Consider the following 27,748-nt stretch of genomic DNA (forward strand, 5'->3'; position numbering starts at 1 on the left):
CCTTGATTTTGTTTTGTTAAACCACAAGTTAAGGCAGTCGGAGAGTTAAAAAAAAGAGTATCAAGTTTCCTTGTCAAAGGCTGAAACAACCCAGTTGTAGCAGCTATTTGAAGACATTCAGTCTGAAGGGGTTCTAACAAGAGTCAGAATTTGTTCTGTAAAGCAAGTATTACTATATGCCCTGCTGATTTTTAAGCTGGATTGAGAGCTGTATGTTTCTTTTCTTGTTGTTCAATAGAAAATTGAGTAGTAGTATTAAGAGATAGTATAAGCTGCTCCTTTCGGGGGGTGAAGTTAAAAAGCTAATATCGTATTTATAATAAAGTTTTGTTTTAGAAATACCACATCTCTATTTTCTCATGCAATTACTCCTGGAGTGAATCGTTCTTTCGCGCAACCTTAAAATACACTAAAATACTGGGGTTTCAGTCAGTATCCTAGCCACTGTTGAGGGTCTGGTCTGGACTGTAATACACACACACAAACACCCGCACACATATATACATATACACCCTCACACGCACACACTTCATACACCCTTGCATGCACACTTGCACACGCACACATGTACATACACACATACACCCTTGCATGCACACACTTGCACACACGTACATACACACATACACCCTCACATGCACACACTTGCACACACGTACATACACACATACACCCTCACATGCACACACTTGCTCACACACACACATACACAGACATACACCCATACACCCTCACACACACACTTGCATGCACACTTGCACACACGTACATACACACATACACCCTCACATGCACACACTTGCTCACACACACACACATACATCCTCACACACATACAGACACACACACATAAATATGTACTGCCCAGTAATACATTCAGAGTAATTCTATTTAAATAGTATTTGAACCTTGACGTTAGGTGATTTTATGAGAACTTGTCAGTATAGAGTCTTACAGCTGAAAGAAGCCGCTTGGCCCATCAATGCCAATGCTGGTGTTTTGAAAGAGCCATCCAATTAGTCCCATTCTACGATTTCTATGTCCACACAAACCTGAAAACTTTTTCCATCACAAGTAAACGTTCATTTCTCTTTTAAGCGCCTGCAGCATTTAACATGCTGTCCATTCATGCAGTTTTGAATGACATTTTCTGGGGCGGACGAGATGTAAATTGTTTGCCAACCACAACCGTTCTCCATTCTTCCTGGAAACCATTCATTTTGGTTATCACTGCAAGGAACGTCTCTGTAATTCTCACCTTTGCTTATTGCCGTGACATTGTCTAAACTTTTACAGTCTTCCATTTACAAGCATCACCACACATAGATGCAATTGTCAGATAGTAGTTAAATATGCAAACTCAATTAGTTTGTGCTTCGGTACTGGAATTACAAGCATTTAGCAAATGAGAATTAATTAGGTAAAATGTACAGATTGTAGTCAAAAATATATTGGGTTCCCCAGTGGTTTTGGAAGATTAATATCTTTGCTCAACTTCAGATTGCATAGAAGTAATAAATAGCGAGGTAGCTGTGGAGCTGGAGATGAATTAGTAGCAAGGGTGCCCTGAGATCTGTTAATGTAGCTTTTCCAGGTAGCTCCACTTAAAAGCCTATCTTAATGTGCATTCCAGTTGTGATGGAATATTTGGATTTGTATAATACTCTGACTTTCAAAGCAAATATAGTTGTAATATAGACGCTTATCTCCTTCCACAGTTGCATCAGATTGCTGGGCAATATATCTTTTTTAAATGTTATATGCTGAGCTATCCAGAAAAGGATAAGAAATATAATCATTACATTTTAACTGCCAAGAGTCCTACAAGAGAAGAATTCTGCGCTATGAAAAGCATCTAATCCTAATTTTGATTTGCTATCTTCACCATTGTGCCTTTGGTCCGAAAGTACAATCCACAGCAAATAAAGGAGAATAACAATGCAATACATATAAGGCTTCTAATATGTTGTACACCAGGAACTAAAGTTTAATGGTATAAATAGGTCATAAACTCCCAATAATATCTTTCTTCCAGCTGTCATTGCTTCATATTAGTTGATATAAATCTGGGGCTGGATTCTCTCAAAATGGGGTGTTTCACAACCGAGTTTCCAATAAAAAAGAACAGTTGATTCACTCACCTACAGGGGGCGAGCAGGGACCCAGAGTGATTCACGCAGCTTTAGCTGCGGATACGGGCCCCTGCACTTCCGGTCTGGAGTTCGCGCATGCGCACGGCGGCGGCCTCCAGCGGCTGCGCCGAGCGCTATGGCAGACTTGGACCACGGAGTCAGTGTCAAAATGTAGGCCCGCCCGATCGGCCGCACGCCCGAAGATCTGTCTGGCCCGATCTCTTCCCCGGCCACCCAAAGGTCCCCTCCAGTGCCCGATCCCCACGCCCCCCCCCCCCCCCTCCACCAGGGCGGCCGCGGACTCAGTCCGCAGTCGCTACGCGAGCATCCCGACCGGCCATCGCATGTTAGTTCCACGCCGTCGGGAACTCGTCCGGTCGGGAGCAGAGGATCGCTGGGCGGGTCTCTGGCAATGACCACCCTGCCGCGTGGAGTACTTGGCGAACACGCTGATTTTCGGGGCCCGGAGAATCGCCAGACCGGCGCCGAGCCCGATTTCGGCACCAAATAGGATTCTCCATCCCCACGCCAACCCCGATTTCGTCGCGGGGCTGTGGAGCATTCAGCCCCTGTTCTTTCTTGTGACTTTGGAAGTGCAGTTAATGGTGATACCACCAGCAATTTCGGCCTATTCGCAAGACAATGGTGTGTTTATCAGTAAATAAATATGCAATGACAACACACTCTTAAACAGAGAAAGGTGTGTCAGCATTTTCTAATTCATTCATAGAATATGGGCAACGCTGGTTAGGTCAGTACTTATTGCCCATCCCTAATTCAATGAAAAGTGCGGGAGGGCATGCCAGGAGCAGCACTAGGCATACCGAAAAATGAGGTGTCAACCTGGTGAAGCTACAACATAGAACTACTTGTATGCCAAACAGCATAAGCAACAACTGACAGACAGAACTAAGTGATTCTGCAATCAATGGATCAGATCTAAGCTTTACATGCCTTCCACATCCAGCCGTGAATGGTGGTGGACAACTAACCAACTCACTGGAGGAGGAGACTCCACAAATGTCCCCATCCTCATCATGGGGAAGATCAGCTCATCAGTGCAGAAAATAAGGCTGAGACAGTTTCTACAATCTTCAGCAAGAGGTGTCGAGTGGAGGATCCATCTCAGACTCCTCCGGAGGTCCCCAGCTTCACAGATGCCGGTCTTTAGCCAATTCAATTCACCCTACGTGATATCAAGAAATTACTGACGGCACGGGATATGCAAAGGCTATGATCTCAGACAATATTCCAGCAATAATACTGAAGACTTGTGCTCCAGAACATGGCGCGCCCCGAGCCAAGCTGTTCCAGTGCAGCTACAACACCAGCATCTCCTTGACAATTTGGAAAATTGCTCAGCTTTGGCTTGTCCACAAAAGGAGGACAAATTTAACACAGCCAATTTCTGCCCCATCAGTCTTTTCTTGATTATCAATAAAGTGATGGACAGGGTCATCAATGATGTTATCAAGTGGCACTTGCTTAGCAATAACCTGCTCACTGACTCTCAGTTTGGGTTCCGCCAAGGCCACTCAGCTCCTGACGTCATTGCAGCCTTGATTCAAATATAGTCAAAAGAGTTCAACATTAAGGCAGCATTTGACTGAGTGTGGTATCAAGGAGCCCGAGCAAAACGAGTCAATGTGAATCAGGAGGCAACCTCTCCGCTGGTTGGAGCCACAACTGTGCTGGTTGGAGAGCAGTCATTCTCAGCTCTAGGACATCTGGGCAGAGGTTTTCCAGGGTAGTGTCCTCGGTCCAACCATCTTGAGCTGCTTCATCAATGAATTCCTTCCATCATAATGTCAGCAGATGTGATTTTTATTTTAGTCATTTATGGGCCGTAGACATTGCAGGCTGCACTACCATTTATTGCCCATCCCTAATTGCCTTTGAGGGGGGCAGTTAAGAGCCAACCACATTGCTATGGGTCTGGAGTCACATGTAAGTCAGACCAGGTAAGGACGGCAAATCTCCTTCTCTTAGAGGACATTAGTGAACCAGATGGGTTTTTATGACAATTGTCAATGGTTTTATGGTCATCAATAGACTTTAATTCCAGATTTATTGAATTCAAATTCACTATCTGCAGTGGCGGGATTTGAACCTGGATCTTCCAGAGCATTACTCTGGGTCTCTGGCTTACGAGTCCAATGACAATACCATTATGCCACCGATGTTTACTGCTGATTGCACAATGTTCATTCATTACTCCTCAGTCCATGTTCAAAAGCAACAAGACCTGGATAATTTATCCAGACTTGAGTTGACAAGTGGCAAGTAACATTTGTACTGCACAGTGCCAGTCAATGGTCATTTCCAATAAGGGTGAATCTAACCATCTTCATGGACATTCAGTGGCATTACCATTGTTGAAGCCCTCACTATCAACATCTTGGGGGTTTCCATTGACCATAAACTGAACTGGACTGGACTGTGGCTACATGATCAGGTCAGAGGCTAGGAATCCTACGGCTAGTAACTCACTTCCTGTATCCTCAAAGCCTGTCCACAATCTATAAAGAACAAGTCAGGTGTGTGATGGAATTCACAACTCCTACCTGGATGAGTGCAACTCCCACAACACTAAAAATGTTTGTCACTATCCAGGACAAACAGCTCACTTGATTGGCATCTCTTCCACAAACATACACTCCCTCCACCACCATTGCACAGCAGCAGCCGTGTGTACCAGCTATACTCCAGCAACTCACCAAGACCCCTTAGATAACACCTTCCAAAATGACAACCACTACCATCTAGAAGGACAATGTCGGCAGACACGTGGGGACACCACCATCTGGAACTTGCTCTCCAAGCCATTCACCATCCTGACTTGTCAATATATCACCATCCCTTCATTGTCAGTCACTGGAACTGCCTCCCTAACAGCCCTGTGAGTGTACCTACATCACATGGGTTGCAGCGGCTCAAGAAGGCAACTTGCTGCCACCTTCTCAAGGGCAATTAAGGATAGGCAACAAATGCTGGCCTCGCCAGCGAAGCCCACATCCCTCAAGTGAATAATAAATTTAAAAGTTGCCCTTGAGGAGATGGTAGTGACCTGCCTTTTTGAAGAGCTCCAGTCCATTTTGGACATAGAATCAACACTACACAAAGATGTACACAAGACCAGAATCTGTTCCAAATCTGGATTTGATTGTGCCTGCAAGCAGCTACCCCATTTCCAGATTTGTATGCTTTGTGTATGGATTTAAAGAAAGCCTTTCGCAAAGAACCGCATAAAATGCTTGTTAACAATTTAAGGGTCATGGGAAAAAGGGTCAATTTCAGCTTGTAGGAAAAAAATTGGCTGAAGGGCAGAAACAGTTAGTTTTGGTAAATGGTGGTTTTTCAGACTGAAGGATGGTCTTCCCCAAGATTGGATTGACAACGAAGATGATACCAATTGACTGCTAGCAGAATGAGCAGACAAATGGCAATGGAATTTACTACACAGAAGTATAAGAGGTTTTGGCATATTGGTTAGGGAGAAACAATGTAGGCTAACTTACACTGTTCTAAAAAATGTACAGGGACAGGGAGGCCTGGGATTTCATGTGCTTAGACCTTCTATGCTAAGGTGGCAGGACTTATTTAGCAGTTAGCAAAGCAGAGAGCACCATAGATCTCATAAACAGAGGCTCTGAAATTAAAAGTAGGGAAGTTACACTGAAATAAAAACAGAATTGACCTGAACAATGGGTTTATCCAGGTTGACATGGACCAGTAAGGTCGATGACTGCAAGGTCTGCTTAACCTGATCAAAAGTTGATGGAGTGGTGCCAAAATGGTCAACAAGTTTGGCAAACATTAGACATAATAATTGAGCATCCCTAGAAAAGTCTTCAATTCCGATGCATTCTTTGGTTCCAGAACCCCTTTTATTACCTTTAACTTATCTTTAAGCAGATGTAACCCCTTGACATCAACTCAGAAAACTAAATAAGTGACTTCATCAGCCTGAGATGTGCACTTTTCCCGCTTTAGCCAAATACCGATGTCTTCTGGACTTCTTCCAAATTTGCTTTGTGCTCCTCTAGTGTTGCCCCTGTCACTAGGACATCATCCAGATGCATGACAATCTTTGGAATTCCCTGCAATATGCTCTCTATTGTGCGCTGGAATATTGCACAGACCAATGAGGTGCCAAAGGGCAATCTTGTATATTGGAACAAGCCTTTATGGGTATTTATAGCAACAAACTTTCTTGACTCTTCTTCCAGCTCAAGCTGCTGGTATGCATGGCTTAAATCTAACGTGGTGTATTAAAGGCCTCCAGCCAACTTAGCATAACATTAGCCCACTTGAGGAAAGGAAACTTGCAAGGCGATGGGGATGGAGCTGGAGAATTATATTGATTGGATTGATCTACAGGGTACAGACATGGACCGAAACAGCTGAATGGCCTGATTCTGTACCACAATGATTCACTGTACCATAATGACACTCCATGCCACCCCCACCTTAATGGGTACTGTGGTGGGATGTGGGGGAGGAACGTAAAATTGCATGCCCACTCTGATCCAGAAGCAATTTCAGCTTTGGACGGGCAAGGACAGCCTATACCCCTATTAATAGCTACTTAAAAGCCTTTTCCTGCCCAACCTCAAATCTTAGGCTGGTGGGCGACAGTTGGAGCAGGGGATCAAATTGACTAGTTAAATATCTACACCTTGGACAAGAACGGTTGGAGGAGTGGTGGGGGTGTCTCAGTCTGAATCCGTTTTTAGATTTGGGGCACCCTTCCCTCCAGGACCTGAGATACCAGTGTTCCCTCTCCCCGCCAGCCCCCCAACCCAGCCTACTCTTACTAACACTGAGATTGTACTCCCCAGGGCGTCTCCTGCCCTCACGCTCCAGGGATCCCTGACACCTACTTGACACCCAAGTGTGTTCCTGGGAACTAGGCTCAGGCACAGCACTGCATTACCTCTCACAGCCACTGCAGCGCTAGAAGGGCTGGAGCGCTGTTGCTTACTTTCTCGATGACAGCCATTTCCTCGGCTTCACCAAGAGTTGGCCGAGTACCTGTTACATTTAGGACAGCTCAATTTCTCAGAGGGGCACCAAAAACAGACATAAGAAGAACTTGCTAGCATATGTGAGAGGCCTGCTTAAGGTCGCCTGAAAATCATCAAATCAATGTTATGTTGGACATTTGTGAGGTATTTTGGGGGCAGGGGATCATTTTTACCCCAATTTTTGGCATGCTACACAGTAATGTACAGAATTCTGTTACTTACTTACTTCACATATATTTCCTGGAGAGAAATCAGTAATGATAGCCCTCAGCACGCCAGTAATCTGATCCACTGCCACCTGCCTTCATAGAATTTAGAATTTACAGTTCAGAAGGAGGCCATTCGGCCCATCGAGTCTGCACCGGCTCTTGGAAAGAGCACCCTACCCAAGGCCAATACCTCCACCCTATCCCCATAACCCAGTAATCCCACCCAACCTAAGGGCAATTTTGGACACTAAGGGCAATTTAGCATGGGCAATCCTCCTAACCTGCACATCTTTGGACTGTGGGAGGAAACCGGAGCACCTCTGTCACTACAGAAAGAAAACCAAAAGACTGTAAAAACATGAATTGGAAATTGATGTAATGCAGTGAAAAATTGCCCGATAAGACTTTATCAATTACTTATTAAAGTGATCCCATTTCCTCCAAAAAGCCTTTGATTTTACCATTGCTCACAGCCTTAACCATGAGAGAAATTGTGATCTTGAATGAGAAAGGTAGGACTTTCGAGGTATAATCAAGGATGATCAAGGTTAGGTTCTTCTGAGGAAATGCAAACCAGCCCAATTCAGTTTGAGCATCATACTTTAGGATCTGAGGAGGTCTTTTTTTGCAGAATTGGTCTTCGAAAATATTTTTTTAACATGTTTTTTATTAAACGGTCAAAGAGTCCAGCATTTGAAGCGATTAAATTAATTTTGCATGACATATTTTGAATTGCACACAATATTGAAATGCCCGTTGTATAACATTTTGTTTCGCTATGGGATACATCTACATTTTGCATTTCAAATGAAACATTTTGATGCAAAAGAATTCTGTTGTCAAAATATTGTCTCATTATTTTGGGGGGTCGGAGAATGACGCCCAGGGATTTCTTGGTGCAATTATACAGGGTCTTAGTAAGACCACACCTGGAAAATTGTGGGCCTATTTGGCCTCCTTATCTGAAGAAGAATGTTCTTGCTATAGGGAGAGAGCAGCGAAAGTTTACCAGACAAATTCCTGGGATGGCAGGCCTGATTTGTGCGGAGAGATTAATTTGGTTAGGATTATATTCACATTCTGTACCGGAGCTGCTGGGGTAACTACTTGTTCAATAAAGCCTTCAATTGGACCTCAATCTCGCTTCAGTAGTGATTGATCGTGCATCACCTATAAAATTCTAACAGGATTAGACAGGGTAGATGAAGCAAGGATGTTCCCGATGGCAGGCACAACCAGAACCAGGAGTTACTTCTAAGGATACAGGGTTAACCATTTAGGACTGAGATGAGGCGGAGCCTCTTCGCACAGAGAGTGGTGTGCTGTGGAATTCTCTACCACAGAAAGCAGCTGAAGCCAAAACAGTGTATGTTTTCAAAAAGGAGGTAGGTAGAGCTCTTGGGGTGAAAGTGATAACAGGTTACTGAGTTGGATGATCAGTCATGATCATTTTGATGGGGGAGCAGGTTTGAAGGGCTGAATGGCCTACTCGTGCTTTATGTTCTATGTTTCTGTGTCAGTTCAGACTCCGAAAATAGAGGTACCCTCAAGAGTCACAGCTGTCCTAGTGGTCTTTATCTGGAAATTTAGATTTCTTAAAGAGTAAAATTATTTGCTCAGGAATAGGAAGGAAAATGCCACCAGACACTACATTCTTGATCACTGTCTGATACTCCAGCTGGCAAATGAGCGTGTGTATAGCAAGGGAGAACAGCAGTGAGTGGAGACGAGCTGAGGAACAATGTTGGACATTAGTGGGACAGGTTGGCAGCGTTCACTGAATTCATCAAAATTCATTAAATCTAACTTCTGTAAAGAAATCAAGGGTGTGAAACTGACACCGCAAACACCCACCAGTGAAGTTGATGACTTCTATGCTCTTGGCATATTAAAACCTGTGCCAGAGCAACCATGGGCATCAATCAGTCAGCAATTTTCAAAGTCATTCCTCAACTAACCTTAGCATTGCTCAGGAGGATGCTTAATTATATTAATTTTCCAACATCAGTACGAAAAAGAACCCAGCAGGCATTCTTTGCCATTTTTAACATTGTCTATGTATTGGCATTAATCAATTGCATAAACTTATACATTATTGGCGGGATTCTCCATTGCTAAGACGGCAGCGCAAAATTCGTGGAGTTCCACAACAGCAAAACTGGCGCCGCACCTGGACCGATTCTGCTACTGTTAAGGGGCTAGCCCCAGGGCCACATGGAACACAATCGATTCCAATGAGAAACGATACCGGATTGGCCGGATTCACGCTTGACTCTCAGGAGGCTGAGAAGTTGCAGCCGCATATATAGACTTCACTAGCCACACGCACCATCCCAGTCAACGAGATGGCAGCAAGACGCGGTGCCCCACGCTTCATGGGTGGCGAGCTGGAGACCCTCCTGGACACGATGGAGGAGAGGCAGGCTGCCCACAAGCGCCGGGAGCGGGAGAAGACTGGGGGGGGGACAGCTGGACCTGCGGCCCCTCACCATGGCACAGCAGAAAGCCCTGGACGTGGTTAGCAGCCCTGAGGAAAGGGAGGTCGCCGGGGTGGAGTTCGGCCGCGGACGAGGAAATGAGACCTGCTCAGTTGCGGTTCCCCGTGGCATGGGTGTCAATCCCCCCCCCCCCAAAACCACCCCCACACCACACTCACCCACAACCCCACCTTCACCCCCACATCACCCTCACCCTCACATCACCCTCACCCTCATTCCCACCCTCAATCCTACACCTCCCTCACCCCCACCCTCACCCCACAACACATCTACCCCCACACCACCCTCTCCCCCACCATCACCCCACACCACCCCTACCCTAACCACTCTCACCCCCACACCACCCCCACCCCCACACCATCAACACCCTCAGCCCCACCAAATCCCCACACCACTCGCACCCCCCACCCACCCGCACTCCCCCGTCCCGTGGTCTAATCATGTGTCTTACCTTGTACCTTACAGGACCTGCTGGCGATGGGGCGGTCCATCTGGCAACCCCCCCACCCCCAGCCAATGCCACATCCATGCCCCCCCCCCCCGAGAGCCGAGAACTGACGCTGAGAGCAGCTCAGATGCCAGCCCTTCAGCCGTGACGCATGACTCCCAAAGCTCGAGTCTGAGGATGACACTGACTTCCCGTCATAGCTGTCTCCAACACCCTACACCATTGCAGAGGCACTCATCTCGGTTGGGCACTTCAGTGAAGACACTCTCTGGTGCGCACCTCCCAGCCGATCCGGTACAGCAAGTGAAGGTAGGAACACCCGAGGGGGCGGACGGTTGGAGGGCAGGCTGACCCAGAGATTAGCTGTCGTCCAGATGGATTTCAGGCTACTGGAACGGACAGTCCAATCGATTGTGGAGATGCAGTTGTAGAGCCAGGGACTACATGAGGGGTTGTTGGCGAGCATCCAGCACCTGAAGGTGCAGTTGGAGGTATCCACCAGGAAGTGGCGCTGACCATGCGTGCCACCCAGGCCAACACCGCACAGGTTCCATCCGTGGTGGAGGCAATGGGGAACGACGGTTTTGCCTACGGATCAGCAGACCCAAGGCCTGGGGCATTCAGTGCAGTTGCTGGCCGAGACCCAGGACAAGGTTGTCGCCTCACAGGGAACATCACCACCAGCAACTTCCCTTTCAAGTCGTGCTCCATCCTTACTTGGAACTGTGTAATCGTTCCTTCATCGTAACTGGTCCAAAGCCGAGAACTCCCTTCATACTGTAGGTGTTTCTGCACCACAAGCCCTGCAGCAGTTTAAGAAGGCTATTCACCACCACCTCCTCTAAGGCAAATAGATAGAGAGAGTTTCAAGTAGATAGAGAAGAACCAGTTGATGTTGTATATTTGGCTTTTCAAAAAGTTTGATAAGGTTTGCAAGATTTGCTCATTGTGTTGGAGGTGATATTCTGGCATGGATAAAGGATTGGCTAATTAACAGGAAACAATGAGTAGTGATAAGGGTTTCTTTCTCAGATTGGAGGGCACTAACCAGTGAAGTGCTCTCGGGATCACTGCTAATGCTGGCTTTTATTTCAAGGGGGCTGAAGTTCAAGAGTAAAGAGCTGTTGCTGCAACTACACGCGGTATTAGTGAAGCCACATTTAAAATAATGTATAAAAGCAAATTACTGCGGATGCTGGAATCTGAAACCAAAGAGAAAATGCTGGAAAATTTCAGCCTTTGTCAAAGGGTCATCTGGACTCGAAACATTAGCTCTTTTCTCTCCCTACAGATGCTGCCAGACCTGCTGAGATTTTCCAGTATTTCCTCTTTAGTTTAAAATACCGTATACAGTTTTGGCCCCTTTATTTAAGGAAAGATATACTATCATTGGTGGCAGTACAGAGGACGTTTACTAAGATGATCCCAGGCATGGAGGGACTGCCGTATGAGGAAAGCTTAAACAGGTTCAGCCTGTACTCCTTGGAGTTCAGAAGAATGAGAGATCATAGAATTTACAGTGCCAAAGGAGGCCATTCGGCCCATCGAGTCTGCACCGGCCCTCGGAAAGAGCACCCTACCCAAGCCCACTCCCCCACCCCATCCCTGAAACCCAGCGACCCCACCCAACCTTTTTTGGAAACTAATGGCAATTTAGCATGGCCAATTCACCTAACCTGCACATCTTTGGACTGTGGGTGGAAACGATGGGAGACGATTGATTGAAAGTTCTTTGGAATTCTTTATCCCAGGAAGTTGTGGAGGCAAAGTCCTTGGATATTTTCAAGGCTGGGATCGGTAGGTTTTTAATCAGTAGCAGAATTATGGGTTATGGAGATAAGGCAGGAAAGTGGATTTAGTAAGTGTTAGATCAGCCATGATGTTATTAAATGGCACAGCAGACCCGAAGGGCTGAGTGGCCCACCCTTGTTTCTATTTCTTATGATCTTATGGTCTTAAATAGGGATGGGCAATAGATGTTGGCATCGGCAACTGGTGTCAACATCCCATGAATGAATTATAAAAAAAACAATTTGCCCAAGGCACAGCAAAATAATAAAAATCTTTATTAGTGTCACAAGTAGGCTTACATTAACACTGCAATGAAGTTACTGTGAAAATCCCCTAGTCGCCACACTCCGGCACCTGTTTAGGTACACTGAGGGAGAATTCAGAATGTCCAATTCACCTAACAAGCACGTCTTTCGGGACTTTGTGGGAAGAAACTGGAGCACCTGGAGGAAGCCCACGCAGCCACGGGGAAAACGCGCAGACTCCGCACAGACAGTGACCCAAGCCGGGAATCAAATCCGCATCCCTGGTGCTATATGCCGCCCATAATCATCCAGTGACCAGATTTGCTGTGTGACCTAGATGTAGTGCACTTCACTATCAAGGTAAATTGGCTGCTGGCCAAACACTTCATGGAGACAAAGTCATAACTCTTCCTTTTACTAACTTCTGTTCCCTGTTCATTATCTTATAAAATCAGCATTGAAATTGCTTCGCAAAGCCTAATGCAATGGATTAAAAGCAAAATTGACAAACTGTCCAAAGAGCTCAACCATAAGTATCATTTCAAAATCCCTAATTCATGCAATGCCTCAACCAATGCCCTCTATAAGGCCTGGTCAAAGCTATTAGTATCACAGTTTCTCTCTTTAGTACTTTATAAATGAGAACAGCTCCAATTTTGTAGTAATAACATTCTGCCATCAGTATCGGCCAGCTGAACACTTAACCTCAAAAATCATGTGGATCAGTCAAATTCAGCAGGTGTAAATTACTACCTTCAACATCCGTGAACGAGCGGAGTATTATTGAATGGATGCGACTGCAAAGCGTGAAGTTCTGCACCTTATTGGTCACATGCCATGTGATATCATGTTCATTTTGAGTCTTACATTATTTTTTTTTTCTTCGTCAGGCAATAGGTTTTCCCTTCCAATCACGTCAAATGAAGATTTTCCCATACTTTCAGCTTTCCAATTTGTTGGAATCATGGCCTGAGTTCTCCGGCTGTTGGAATTCTCTTTTCCTGCTGGAAGTGCACCCCTGACCATGGGTTTCCCAGCAGGGTGGCTCCAATAGGAAATCCCACTGACAAGCGGCGGGAAGAGAGAATCCCGCCACCAGCAAATTGCGCGTCGCTGGGAACGGAGTTTCCAGTCCCGTGTCTTTCACTTGGATGATTGTTGACCAGTGGTGATATTTTGCACACTTGCATTGAGGAATGTTGTGCTTAATAATTAATTACCTGGAGATAATGATAAACAGAAATCTGGTATTACGAGATGCGGCCAACTACATTCATCCAGAATATTTCCCTGTGGTCCCAAAACATATCAAAATAGGGAAGCACAAATTTGCATCTGCAGAGAAACGCTTCATCTAATTTATTCTATATGGTACGAAGCACATTCCATGCATAATTGAATGAGTTGGGGCTACTATCAGGAGCCGTGTCATTAAATCGATGTGTATTGTATTTCATTTGTCTCTTCTGGCTTCTCTCGATCATAAATTTCAAAATGCGTTCCACAAGGGAATTCGATGGGTTCTTCAGCTAACGATATTTCTGTCTGTCTCACAAGATTCCTGATTTGTTTTTCATAGAATCATAGCATTTACAGTGCAGAAGGAAGCCATTCAGCCCATCGAGTCTGCAGCGGCCCTTACAAAGAGCACCCTATTGAACCCTACGTATCTACCCTATCCACGGAACCCAGTAACCCCCACCTAACATTTTTCTGTCCTACTGACACTATATTTGTTTAGCTGCATACCAATAAAAGGTGCCTGAGGTTTCCAGGAAGGTGTCAATAATTTGGAGGAGCCACTGGCAGCGTGCCAAGTTTTCAGGGCAACCTGCAGCTGCGGATCCTCCCGTTAAAATAGCTGATCATACAATGACATAAGTGACATTTTAGCTTTTTCGATTTAAACATTTACTAGAAATGAGCCACCTGGATGGAGGTGTTCAGTTTCCAACTCTTTGTTTAGTGTACTTTGGAAATCCAAAGGTATCAGAAGTTCATTGAATCATCAAAAATCCAGGACAGGAGCCCCATTTGACCCTTATTACCAGTATTAGCACTATATCCAACAGATCTATTTAACCCATTTTATCTGCTCTTTTCCGGTACATTTAGATAAATATTTACCTTCGAGTGTTGATCAAATTCTTCTCAGCTTGGCCATAGAGTTTTTAGTCTAATAACCCAGTCAAAATAATATTTTTAACCAACTCTTTTGAACATTTCTACACTCTTATTAGATTCCTCCATCAGTCTTTACTTTTGCAAATATAGACAGTTTTTCACCTCCTAAAATCTGCCAGATCTGCTATCAACCCAATCAATCTATATCTATTTTTTTATGGTTGCAATGTCCTTTCAATAGTAGGATTCCCAAAATAGCACAGAGTAATTCAACTGTGGCCTAATCGATGTCTCGTTTAGATTTATCACAGTTTCCTTGCTTTTGTATTTATACTGTACAGAAAATCCAAACTCCACTTTGCGCATTTTCTACCTGCAACCTTGCTTTTAAAGACCTGCGTTCCTAGATCCGTCTAACCCTAGCCAATCCCTTCAAAATGTATCATTTATGGTACTTTTCCAAACTTGATCTTTTTCCCAAAATATACATTCTGCCTTTATCTAGACTGAACTGCATTCGCCACATATCTGCCCATTCCTCCAAATGGCTGAATTAATCCTGCAGTTTCCCATATTTGCCCTTAATTAGCTTCTTAATTTGGCAACATCAGTAAATGACTATGTTATTCTCTATGATAATCATTTGCAGATATAGACCCAGCACAAGTCCCTCAGACATGTTATTAACTACATTGATGTAATAATATTTATTTTCTTGTCAATATTGTTTCTTCCACTCCATTCACTCTGGGAGTGGCTTATAATGAGTATATGGTTAACCATATTAAATAGCTACAACACTTTACATAGGAGATTGCTCCCAGTTACTTCTTCCTTAAAATGTTTTCTCCCAGTACTTGGTGCACCTGCCACATTTCCTGAGGTTTGCCTTGAAGGAGTTTTGAATCTTAATCTTGGTCTATCTCACAGGCTATGTCCAAGGTTAAGTGGTGGATACTTGACTGCTTAAGGAATGTATTGTCAATTATACAAAGGCCACTCCATTTCAACTGGATTCCACTGATGAGTGTTTCAATTCAAGGCATTTCAGCTCTTTGAAGTACCTCATTGTTGGACATTTTGTCCTCCAATGTGATGATATTCTGAATTCACCTCCTGTGAAAGCTGTCCAATTGCTTAATATGTCACTTAATGTACAGTGTTTAATAACATTATTACTGTAACTAGTAGTGGTAGTGGTTATTAATAACACCATTGCTGATACTATTCATTATATTAATCATCTTCCTCAGACGTGAGCAATCCTCGTGAGTGTCATCAAGTAGGTTTACGAAGAACTGGAACAGCCAATTCGGACATCATTCACACTTTGTTGAGAAATCACTGAAGTGCAAAAATGAACTTGAGTTGCTTTTTCTTTTTCAAGCTGAGCTGAGCTTTTACATCAGCTTGAACACCCACTGCTGGGATTAGTCAACTCAGCACAGATAAAGAATCAAACTTTGGATCTTCCTGAGCAATTTTGTGTGCAACTTCTCAATGATATTGAAACAAAGTGCAAGAGTTGAAAGCTACCTCTCAAGATGGCTTCCCATTTGCCCCAAAACCACCATGGATGGCTTCTTTCCCAGGCAATCTACTGGCTGATTTAAAATCTGGATCTGAGGGTGAAGCAGATTTGTCATAAACAAGCTTGGACAATGGCGACACCCATTGCGTCAAAGGATGCTTGTTATCGAAGGGAATTATGCATTTTTCAGTGAGATCGAGTGTGAAATACTAAATAATGCCACAATGGATTTCCTGATCCTAAATCCTCTTTATAATTTACCAAATTCCAATTTGGCTTTCCTATCAAGCAAGACGGCAGGCACAACTCTATTGATTTGCATGACAAATGTCTACTGTATTTTAAGCAGAATCATTTACAGGATCAGTGCCCACTTCTCTTTCTTTCTGTAATGCACCTTGGGATTTTATTTTAATGTCAGCAGTGCTGTCATATTCTAAATTGCTATTATCATTCTATAAATGGTTAAGGCCATGCTATTCTTCCTTATTGTTTCTCTTCTATTTTCTAATAACAAGGGGGGAGTTGACCATAATTGTAAATTATCTATAATTGTAAAAATTATTGTGTTTATTTTTGCAATTTCTTTTTAATTAAGATGCCAGTAAATTTTAGACCTCATTGTGACCATTTAAATGAACTCATTTTTCATACTCTCCAGGGTATCAAACTTTAGAGAGAAATATCGCCTCAGATCTCTACAACATTATAGAATATCGAGACAGCAATCTGTATTTCCATATAGTCCTCATTAATATAGGTACCGAGACTGCAACTCATTAATCATAGCAAGAATAGTATCCATGTAAAATGACAGTTTAAATCAATGTCTAGTCCAATCTCTTTAATATCTTTGTTTTGTTGAATGGCCGTACGGAATTGTTCCAGGGTTAAGTAGAAAGTAGCTGGGATAACAGGCAACCTTGTCTGATTTCCCCAAAGCACACTTGAAATTGCTCCTCCTGATATCACTTATTCTGATATCCAAAATGTGTTTGTTCATCATATTGAAGCCTGGAGCAGTCATTGTCTCAAAAAGCAGACAGTTCAACAATAACCACAGATATGCTTATCAGGCAGCTATCACACTGGCTGGATAGTCAGGGTCCAAATCGTTACCATATTGTGTTTAGTATTCAGTTCATGTCATTGGAGGTGTATTAGTCTTGTAAGCCTAGAAGTTAACATTTAAGTTACAATTTTACCACCTATATAGAGTGGAGAAGCACAACCTTACTTTGTGCAAAGCAACAGATTTTTGTAACTGCTAAGGAGTAGTAGTTCTTATGGACTCTAGTCCACTCTAAAATTATTACACATTTCTAACAATACTGTAGTTTTATTCACGTTGCTATGGAAACATATGGTTGGATTTTCTAGAAAGCGATGGACCCTGATATTAGGCCTATTTTGGGGTCCCGAGAGCATCTTTTTCCACAATCTTCCAGAAGGCAGCCTCCTAACTGGCCATCACCTTATTAATAATAAATTTTATTAGTGTCACAAGCAGGCTTACATTAACACTGCAATGAAGTTACTGTGAAAATCCCCTAGTCGCCACACTCCGGCGCCTGTCAGAACGTCCAATTCACCTAACAAGCTCGTCTTTTGGGATTTGTGGGAGGAAACCGGAGCACCCGGAGGAAACCCACGCAGACACAGGGAGAACATGCAAACTCTGCACAGACAGTGACCCAAGCCAAGAATCGAACCTGGAACCCTGGCATTGTGAAGCAACAGTGCTAACCACTGTGCTACCGTGCCACAATGGCAGTGGGATCCTGAGACTGGAGGCCCAATCAGAGGGCCTGAAGCATTGTTAGGTTAGCAGCCCCATGAGAAATTAAGGGTGCAGTTGACGCACACCGACCTCGACATGGTCTCAGCATGGAGTTGCCCTTGGTTTCCTGCAGAAAAGTAATCAAGCAACGAGACCCAGTGGTTGGCGGGAATGTATTGGGGAAGTTTCTGATCCGGCTCCTATCCATTTGGCTGGCGTCCACCACACCCCCAGCCCCACCCTCATGGGACCACGAAACTCAGGCCACGGAATCCTGCAGCACAGAAGGAGGTCACGCGGCCTATTGTGCCTGTGTCAGCTCTCAGAAACAGCCACCCAATTGGTCCCTTTTACCTCCTCTTTCCCCGTAGCCCTGCTATTACTTTTCCGTTTCAAAAACATATCTACGTTTCTTTGCAATTTACTGATGAATTTGCTTCCACCAGCATTCCAGCTCATGACAGGTTAATGTGTAAAAGATACCTCCACCCCTCACCCATCATTTAACTTTCCCCACAACCTGTATTTTGGCCAATTATCTTACAGATACAGACCCCGCCAATAAAGAGACTCCCCCAGAGGCTCCCTAAACAATGAGACCCCACTAGAGACCCCCACTAGAGACCCCTTCAATAAAGAGGTCCCCAGAGACCCGCTAAATAAAGGGGAAATCTACACCCTGGGATATCCCCGGCGTCTTCAAGGACCACCCCAGGATGATGGGTTGGCTCTTGGTGGATAAGGGGTATCCACTTAGGCCCTGACTATTGACACCCATGTGGAGGCCTCATAAGGTCCATGCTGCCACCCGTGCTGACATTGAATGGTGTATCGGTCTGCACAAAATGCGGTTCTGGTGCCTGAACCACTCCAGTGTTGCATTGCAATACACACCCCCAGAGGGTCTTCCCATTTGTCGTTGTTTGCTGTGTCCTCCACATCCTGGCACAGCAGCGGGGCGACATGCTGGAGGAGGAGGAGGGACAAGCAGCCTTGTTTGAGGAGGAGGCGGAAGGGCCGGACCAGGAGGGGCTGTCAGACTTGCCCAGGGATGAGCCGTAGGAGGTGCCCGAGGATGGAGGTCAGGTGGCGGCAAGGGTCCGGCACACCCGAAAGACCCAGGAGACCCTCATCCACACCAAATTAACTTAGGACGAGGCTGTATCCACCAGCTCAACCCATCCCCCATTTCCGTGCTAGCCATCCAGCCCCATTTCTCTCCTTCCCCGCCTCATCCTCTCCTCCCCTCCTGTAATCACCTCTGGCAAATCAAATGGTGCCAACTCATGTGGGAGCTCATTTTTGACACAAAGTCGAATACTGACCGCCATCTTGCCATTGCGGCCATCAAGGAAAACCACACCTAACCCGCCCAAAACAGCACTTACAAAGGTTTTTGTTGAATCGTGCCCAATATCAAAGAGAAATGAATGAATGGCTTGCTGTCTGAGAGGGTTTAAACCCAGCTGACTGGTTTTCTCTTTTCAGGAATTGACACGTGGTGCTTCCTGAGTCTGATGCCTTGATGATTTGGAGAGGAGCATTTATAATAAAAATCAAAATAAACCCAGACAATGAGGTCCGAGCATAAGAGATGCCTGCGCTCATCTACACTTTCATTTGCTTTAGTGCATTGATGGGTGTCACTGCACCATCAGATCAAATCAGAACCCAGAACCTTATTCCATGGAAGAAGGAATTAGAGACGTGTATCTTCTTTTATAATGTTGCAGCATCAAAGGTGCTTAGAGGGAAAAGACCATTTGCTGGCCTGATTTTTCACCCCTTAGATTTTAGGGGAAACTCAATAAGTACAAGAGAGGAAAGAATAGAACAAAATGCTGATAGGGCTAGGTGAAGGGTGCAGGGTGAGGTTATTGAGGAGCATGGAGTCCATTATACACCATTTGACCAAATGGCCTGATTCCATACTATAAATTTCAAATTATTCTATGTAGAATTTCTGGAAAATCAGGGAGTCTTCATTACTGATGTGCAATCATCAGCCCTCTTCCATCGTCACTTTTTCTTTGTGCACTGTACTCAGGCGGTGTCATAAATACAGTGGGGGAGTTGGGTGGGGGGAGGTGGAGAGCCGGGGAAGGTGCTGCAGGGCAGGCAGGTAGATTTTCTGCTTCTGCTTTCAGGGACCAGGATTGGCAGCGTGAGCAAGAAGTCTAGAGGGTGTTCGCAAAATGTGGTTTACGCTGGTGGGACTTCCCGTTCCGATTGTCCCCGCCAATTTCATAATGGGAATCCCAAAACTGAAAGTCAAGATTGGATTGGGTTTTATTGATCTCCATTTGAACCTATTTAAATGTATGAACCATTACATCCAATAGCACCCCCGTCAAAATTTCCATTCACGCCGGCATGAGGGAACGTCAATATGAACCTTGACAGGTCCCCCACAGTGTGTACCTTCCGAGCAGATCTTGCCAGACGCGCGCAGATAATTATATCCCCCAGGGGAAGAGTGCCGTGCCTGGGCAGTACCTTGGCACTTCCCCCTGTCCCCGGCCGGGCACTGCCCTGGCACTGTATAGAGAACTGCCCCCAGCACTGCCCAGAGTTACAGAGCGCAACGCCGGGTGGAGGCTGTGTCCGGGCAATGCCAGGGGACAGTGTCGGAGGAGTGGGGGGGGGGGGGGGGGGCAGGCTCCGTGGTGGGGTTTTGTGGGGGTTCTATTTCTACATTTTTGTATCGGGGCCTGTTTTTTGGGCCGATTGCACCACTCTGCCTAGAAGTTAGAAACTTACCCCTCAGGAACTCTGAAACAATAATCTATCAATCCAGAATTAACAATCACAATCTGACTCAAGGTTCGCACTGGACAAGGGGAACATTTGTTGGCGCCCCAATACAATTTTCTCCAAGTATTTTTGTATTCTCAGCAGTTGCCAAGGTTACCTTAGTGAGTCACCAGCCCAGCTGTACCCTATTGTTGCACCACTTAATGTAGAGTAATTAGAGTAAGCAATCGCTCATTGATTGATGATCAAACAGACTCAGAATTGTTGATTGAGTCTCCTTCACTGCTATTGGTCCATTCATTTCCTCAGCATCCTTCTCCATTAGAGAGAGTAATTTAATTTTCGAAGTAATTTTCTCCATATTTTTTGTTTGGAAGATTGCCCATTGAAGTGTCTAACTTGGTAATAGGCTTCAAAAGCATCATTAATACATTCATAATCCCTTGTTAGGTTTCCATTTTCCTTTCTAATTGCTGTTATTGTTAAAGCTGCTGCTCTTTTTTCTCACTCTGGCATGCCAGCAGAGCCTCAAAGTCTATTGCCAAGTTATTGAATCGTATAGAACCATCGAAAGGTTAAAGCACAGAAAGGCCTTCGACCTGGATCATGGATCTGGTGTTGTCCTTTCAGCTTGCACCATTTTCATTATTCCTTCATCATTCATCAACGCAACAAATTTCATTTTTTTAACAAGTTTGAATTTTAATAAAATGCTACATATTCTTTAATCTTTTTACAGGCTCAATTAAGCTTTATTTTCCGAGGAAAAGATTATCCTTTCCCTGACAGAAGCTTTGATTGTTTTTTCTAAAGTAACCCTGCAGGCTTAATAATTTACACAGACTGATTAATTTTCTTATATGTTTCTTAAACTCGGGATCGTAACCAGAATGTGTTGCAAGGAAGTTAGCATTGCTGCCTCACAGCGCCAGGGACCCAGATTCAATTCCAGCCTCGGGTGACTGTCTGTGTGGAGTTTGCACTTCCGCTCTGTGTCTGCGTGGATTTCCTTTGGGTGCTCTGGTTTCGTCCCACAATCCAAAGATGTGAAGGTTAAGTGGATTGGTCATGTTAGATTGCCCCTTAGTCTCCAAAGCTGTGCAGGTTAGGTGGCGTTGTGGGGCAGGGAGTGGGCATAGGTGGGATGTTCTTTCAGAGAGTTGGTGCAGACTCAATGGCCCTAACGCAATCTTGCGAGACGTTGCAATTAATTTTAGGCAAATCTGCATATTAGAGTGAGGCAGCTAGTCTCACTCTAATGTGCAGTTTCCCGAGGTACCCAACGCATTGGGATCTATCCCCTTCACCTTGGAGACCTCGGGCAAGTGCCGTTGTACTTGTCTTCAGAAACTGGGGACCAGATTGAATGACACTCATGGGGGTCTCTCAGGGGATCGGAGGCCCCCAGCTGCATGCCCTTTGGGCAAGATGGTACCCTGGCACTGGTGCCACTCAGTCACCCTGGCAGTGCCAACTTGGTACCTGGCAATGCCACCTGGGTGCCAGCCTGGCAAGTGGAGCCCCTAAGTGCACAAAACAGGGCTGTGTGGCCTCGGCCATGTGTTCCCCGTTTATGTCCCCCTATCTAACTGGTGTACTATTTTATAGCATTGTGTTTCTCGATGATGTGAGCCCCAAGAAACATGCAGCTTAAACCTGCTCGCTATGGGACTTTGTTCCCATTTAGTTAAATCCCATCCAATGTTTGGGTATAAAATTGCTGTTCTGATCAGGCACCCATTATGGCAAAGGTTTGATTTTCAGTTTTCTTCATATCTTTAAGAAAGAAAGCACTTTAATACTTCATCTTGCTTATCTGCTGTCGTTTTGCCTCATTTTTCTGCAGGTTTTAAACATGGGAGGAAACCTGTGCATTGATCATCACAGAAGATTGTAAGCACACTGACTGAACATTTTCATCATCAGTTACTCAGCTTTTCCAGCCCAGAGGAATTGGTTGGTGCAGGACATTTATTTTAGTATTATAAAGTGCGGAAATTTATGTACATGAGGCAATGAATGATTCCCCAATGCTGTCATAAAGAACCTGCCGAGCGCTCAGCAAGCCCAAAAACATAATGGAAGGACCACACATTCTAGGTTTTCAGGAAATGGGTTATTAAATTTGGTTTATCGCTGCAATCAAAATACTTCAAATAGATACTGGCTTGAGCTCTACTCAATTGGATGAAGCAGGGGATTAAATGGAGGGTCAATAAGGTGGAGGAAACTATTTTCTGTGGCGGAGAGAACCAAGAATGAGGAGGCAGAATCTTAAAATTAAAAAGCATCCCTGGGCAGCTTGGTGGCACAGTGGTTAGCACTGCTGCTTCACCGCTCCAGAGACCCGGGTCCAGTTCCGGCCTTGGGTAACTGCCTGTGCGGAGTTGCACTTTTTCACCATGTCCGCGTGAGTTTCCTCCGGGTGCTCCGGTTTCCTCCCACAGTCCAAAGATGTGCAGGGTAGGCGGATTGGCCATACTGCATTGCTTCTTAGTGTCCTGGGGTTAGGTGGGGTTACTGGGTTGTGGGGATGGGATGGAGGCTTGGGCTTAAGTTGGGTGTCCTTCCAAGGCCGGTGCAGGCACAATGGGCCTCCTTCTGTACTGTAGGAATTCTATGATTCTAAATCAGCAAGGACTGTTTTACACAAAGGGTAGCAGAAAACTGGAAAGCTCTTTCCCCCAAAAGGCTGTTTCGATGCTGGGGCAATTTGAAGTTTTCAAGACTGAAGTGAATCAATCTTTGCTCAGGCTACCAAGTGTCACGGAGCTATCTGGTGGGTGAGGTACAGGTCTGCAATAATTAAATTCAATAGCTGAGTCGGCTCAATGGGTTTACTCTATGACTCCTTCCTGATGTTCCTACATACACTTAGAAGCAGATTCCCTGTGTTAGTGGGCACACATCCAGATGTCCCTACCTGGGAATATCCAAGAGCATATACCTTTATAGGCTCCAGTTCACCAGGGCGGTATTGGCTTTAGTTGTGCTATCCACTGGAACCTGGCTTCAGATACCATCCAACTCTGGCATAACTTTTATGAACTTGCAGCTCATTCTGAGTCACCTCTCGGCACGATGTGGAGATGCCGGTGTTGGACTGGGGTGAGCACAGTAAGAAGTCTTACAACACCAGGTTAAAGTCCAACAGGTTTGTTTCAAACACTAGCTTTCGGAGCTCCTTCCTCAGGTGAATGAAGAGGTAGGTTCCAGAAACATATACATAGATAAATTCAAAGATGCAAGACAATGCTTAGAATGCAAGCATTTGCAGTTAATTAAGTGTTTACAGATCCAGAGATGGGGTAACCCCAGGTTAAAGAGGTCTGAATTGTCTCAAGCCAGGACAGTTGGTAGGATTTTGCAAGCCCAGGCCAGATGGTGGGGGGTGAATGTAATGCAACATGAATCCCAGGTCCCGGTTGAGGCCGCACTCATGTGTGCGGAACTTGGCTATAAGTTTCTGCTCGGCGATTCTGCGTTGTCGCGCGTCCTGAAGGCCGCCTTGGAGAACGCTTACCTGGAGATCAGAGGCTGAATGCCCTTGACTGCTGAAGTGTTCCCCGACTGGAAGGGAACATTCCTGCCTGGTGATTGTCGCGCGATGTCCGTTCATTCGTTGTCGCAGCGTCTGCATGGTCTCGCCAATGTACCACGCTTCAGGACATCCTTTCCTGCAGCGTATGAGGTAGACAACATTGGCCGAGTCGCACGAGTATGTACCGTGTACCTGGTGGGTGGTGTTCTCATGTGAAATGGTGGTATCCATGTCGATGATCTGGCACGTCTTGCACAGATTGCCATGGCAGGGTTGTGCGGTGTCGTGGTTGCTGCTCTGAAGGCTGGGTAGTTTGCTGCAAACAATGGTTTGTTTGAGGATGCGCGGTGTTTGAAGGCAAGTAGTGAGGGTGTGGGGATGACCTTGGCAAGATGTTCATCTTCATCGATGACGTGTTGAAGGCTGCGAAGAAGATGTCGTAGTTTCTCCGCTCTGGGAAAGTACTGGACGACGAAGGGTACTCTGTCGGTTGTATCCCGTTTTTGTCTTCTGAGGAGGTCGGTTCAGTTGTTTGCTGTGGCGCATTGGAACTGTCGATGATGAGTCGAGCGCCATATCCTGTTCGTACGAGGCATCTTTCAGTGTCTGTAGATGTCTGTTACGCTCCTCCTCGTCGGAGCAGATCCTGCGTATACGGAGGGCTTGTCCATAGAGGATGGCTTCTTTTATGTGTTTAGGGTGGAAGCTGGAGAAGTGGAGCATCATGAGGTTATCCGTGGGTTTGCGGTAAAGCGAAGTGCTGAGGTGACCGTCCTTGATGGAGACGAGTGTGTCCAAGAATGCAACTGATTTTGGAGAGTAGTCCATGGTGAGTCTGATGGTGGGATGGAACTTATTGATGTCATCGTGTAGTTGTTTCAGTGATTCTTCGCCGTGGGTCCAAAAGAAAAAAAAGTCATCGATGTATCTGGTGTATAACTTCTGGGCACATAAGCGATACTCATCTCAGAGCTCGAAATGTGCCTGTTTGTGGGCGGCACGGTGGCGCAGTGGTGAGCACTGTTGCTTCACAGCGCTAGGGACCCAGGTTCGATTCCCGGCTTGGGTCACTGTCTGTGCGGAGTCTGCATGTCCTTTCTGTGTCTGAGTGGGTTTCCTCCGGGTGCTCCGGTTTCCCCCCACAAGCCCCGAAAGACGTGCTGGGAGATGAATTGGACATTCTGAATGCTCCCATATGTACCCGAACGGGCGCCGGAATGTGGCGACTATGGGCTTTTCACAGTAGCTTCATTGCAGTGTTAATGTAAGCCTACTTGTGACAATAATAAAGATTATTATTATTATTTCTCACTCTCATCATTGATTGGGCAAGCTGAATTCAGGCTCCGAACTTACAGCAAATATATAAGCCTGATCAATCTGTAAGGACCGGTGTGGTCAAATGTTCCTAGCTCATCTGAATACTTATTCCCAAAGTCCAAATATGGGTATTGGAAAACTTACCTTCATAAACACTTCTCTAGAAAAAGTAGCATAGAATGGAAAATATTGACTTGAGCAGAAGCAAATGTACATTCCTTTGTATTCCACTGGCTTCTTAGCAAATGATAATGCTCGGATTTAATTTTTAAAAATTCATTCATGGGATGTGGGCATCGCTGGCCACGTTAGCAATTATTGCCCTTCCCTAATTGCCCTTGACTTGAGTGGCTTGTTAGGCCATTTCAAAGGACATTAAAGAGTTAACCACATTGCTGTGGTTCTGGAGTCACGTGTAGGCCAGACTAGGTGTTTTTTTTTACTTAAGCTGTAATTTAAATATGTCAGAACTTCTGAACCGAATGTTTAATTCGATTAAAAAGTGTCAATACAAAAAAAAGGCATGTTGGCACAGTGGTAAGCACTGCTGCCTCACAGTGCCAGGGATTTGGATTCGATTCCGGCCTTGGGTGACAAAGATATCCAGGTTAGGTGGAGTGGCCATAATTAGCACGGTAGCCTGGTGGTTAGCACAATTGCTTCACAGCTCCAGGGTCCCAGGTTCGATTCCCGGCTTGGTTCGGAGTCTGCACGTTCTCCCCGTGTGTGCGTGGGTTTCCTCCGGGTGCTCCGGTTTCCTCCCACAGTCCAAAGATGTGCAGGTTAGGTGGATTGGCCATGACAAATTGCCCTTAGTGTTCAAAATTGCCCTTAATGTTGGGTGGGGTTACTGGATTATGGGGATAGGGTGGAGATGTGGGCTTGGGTGGGGTGCTCTTTCAAAGAGCCGGTGCAGACTCGATAGGCCGAATGGCCTCCTTCTGCACTGTAAATTCTATGAAATGCACAGAGTTACGGGGATGATAAATGCACAGAGTTACGGCGGATAGAGAGGGGGACTTGCAGTGCCCTTTCAGGGGGTGATGCAAACTTGTTGGACTGAATGGCCTCCTTCTTACACTGCAAGTGCTCCAGGATGACAGATACCCTTACCTAAAGGACAGTAAGAAATTTTACAACACCAGGTTAAAGTCCAACAGGTTTGTTTCAATGTCACTAGCTTTCGGAGCACTGCTCCTCCGAAAGCTAGTGACATCGAAACAAACCTGTTGGACTTTAACCTGGTGTTGTAAAACTTCTTACTGTGCTCACCCCAGTCCAACGCCGGCATCTCCACATAATACCTAAAGGACATCAGTGAACCAGATAGGCTTTTATGACAATCGACAATCAACTTTTAATTCCAGATTCTATTTTTTTATTGGATTCAAATTTTGACATCTGCCATGTTGGGATGCGAACCCAGTTCCCCGGAACATTACCCTGGGATCATTGGATTATGCAGTCCAACCCGAGGTCCACATTCAACCTTCAATGCGACACAACGTAATTCGATCCCAACTGAATTCTCTACCTCGGCTCCAATCAACCTCTCCCGCAACAGTGATCACTAATATTCTGACAAAGAGATGTACTTCAGACATGAACCTCTGTTTTGCATGCTGATAAACCTCCTGGACATTTCCATTTCTTGTTTTGAACACTTTTCACCTCTGTAACAATGTATAGTGGATTGATGTTTGTTAGCTTCCAGCCATGGAGCCCAGTGAGCATTGTGCTCCATGTGCGGCCTTCTAGGGCTCATTGTTTGCAGGAGTGAAGCGTGAATCATTTACTCTGCTGACATTTGTCACAATAATGAGCTTGCAAAAAGACTTAGAGGCTTATACTAATCTCCTTTGTTAATATGATATGGCTGCATTTGTATATTTATCCTCATAACCTGCAACTTTCTTTACTAGTAACATAAGTGAGGCTCAAGGTGACCCATTATGTGTCTGTACATCTTTCCTCTGAAATTTAGTTTTCATAAATTGCTACTAAAAATGTCATGTAGCCCACTGTAACAATATAATTCTGTAAAATTTTTGTTGTGTGAAGTTATAATAAATATATATCTGCTTGTATTCATTACAGATTAGGTCATTTTTTTCCCTCCACAGTAATCACCACTGACTCCATTATATGTTCAGAAAAATTGCATATTTGCTCCGACGATGCAGACATCAATGATGAATGGCGACCTTTCTTGGTCAAGTTTGGCTTACTTAAAGTGACTATTCCACGGGGCGGATGGGTGACCTGCATGGTGTCAATGGGCTGCATGGTTTATAACTGGATCGCAGTACAATGGCTGAGCTCCTCTACTGGAATTGGGATAGGATGTG

General features: G+C 45.1%; 1 long non-coding RNA gene across 2 annotated transcripts in view; it reads left to right on the forward strand.

The window, feature by feature from the left end:
• The window catches only part of LOC140396420 (uncharacterized), an 86,673-nt gene extending 59,182 nt beyond the window's left edge, over positions 1-27,491 (forward strand). The window contains exons 1-3 of one of the 2 annotated variants that reach the window (XR_011936529.1): positions 2,398-4,093; positions 22,386-22,495; positions 26,768-27,491. This is a non-coding gene — a long non-coding RNA (uncharacterized lncRNA). Of the gene's footprint in view, positions 1-2,397; positions 4,094-22,385; positions 22,496-26,767 lie in introns of those variants that run through there. The other variant, XR_011936528.1, reaches the window with a different exon arrangement.
• The last annotated feature ends 257 nt before the right edge of the window (positions 27,492-27,748 follow it).

The sequence above is a fragment of the Scyliorhinus torazame genome, chromosome 19 (assembly GCF_047496885.1).
Source record: "Scyliorhinus torazame isolate Kashiwa2021f chromosome 19, sScyTor2.1, whole genome shotgun sequence".
Taxonomy (NCBI): domain Eukaryota; kingdom Metazoa; phylum Chordata; class Chondrichthyes; order Carcharhiniformes; family Scyliorhinidae; genus Scyliorhinus; species Scyliorhinus torazame.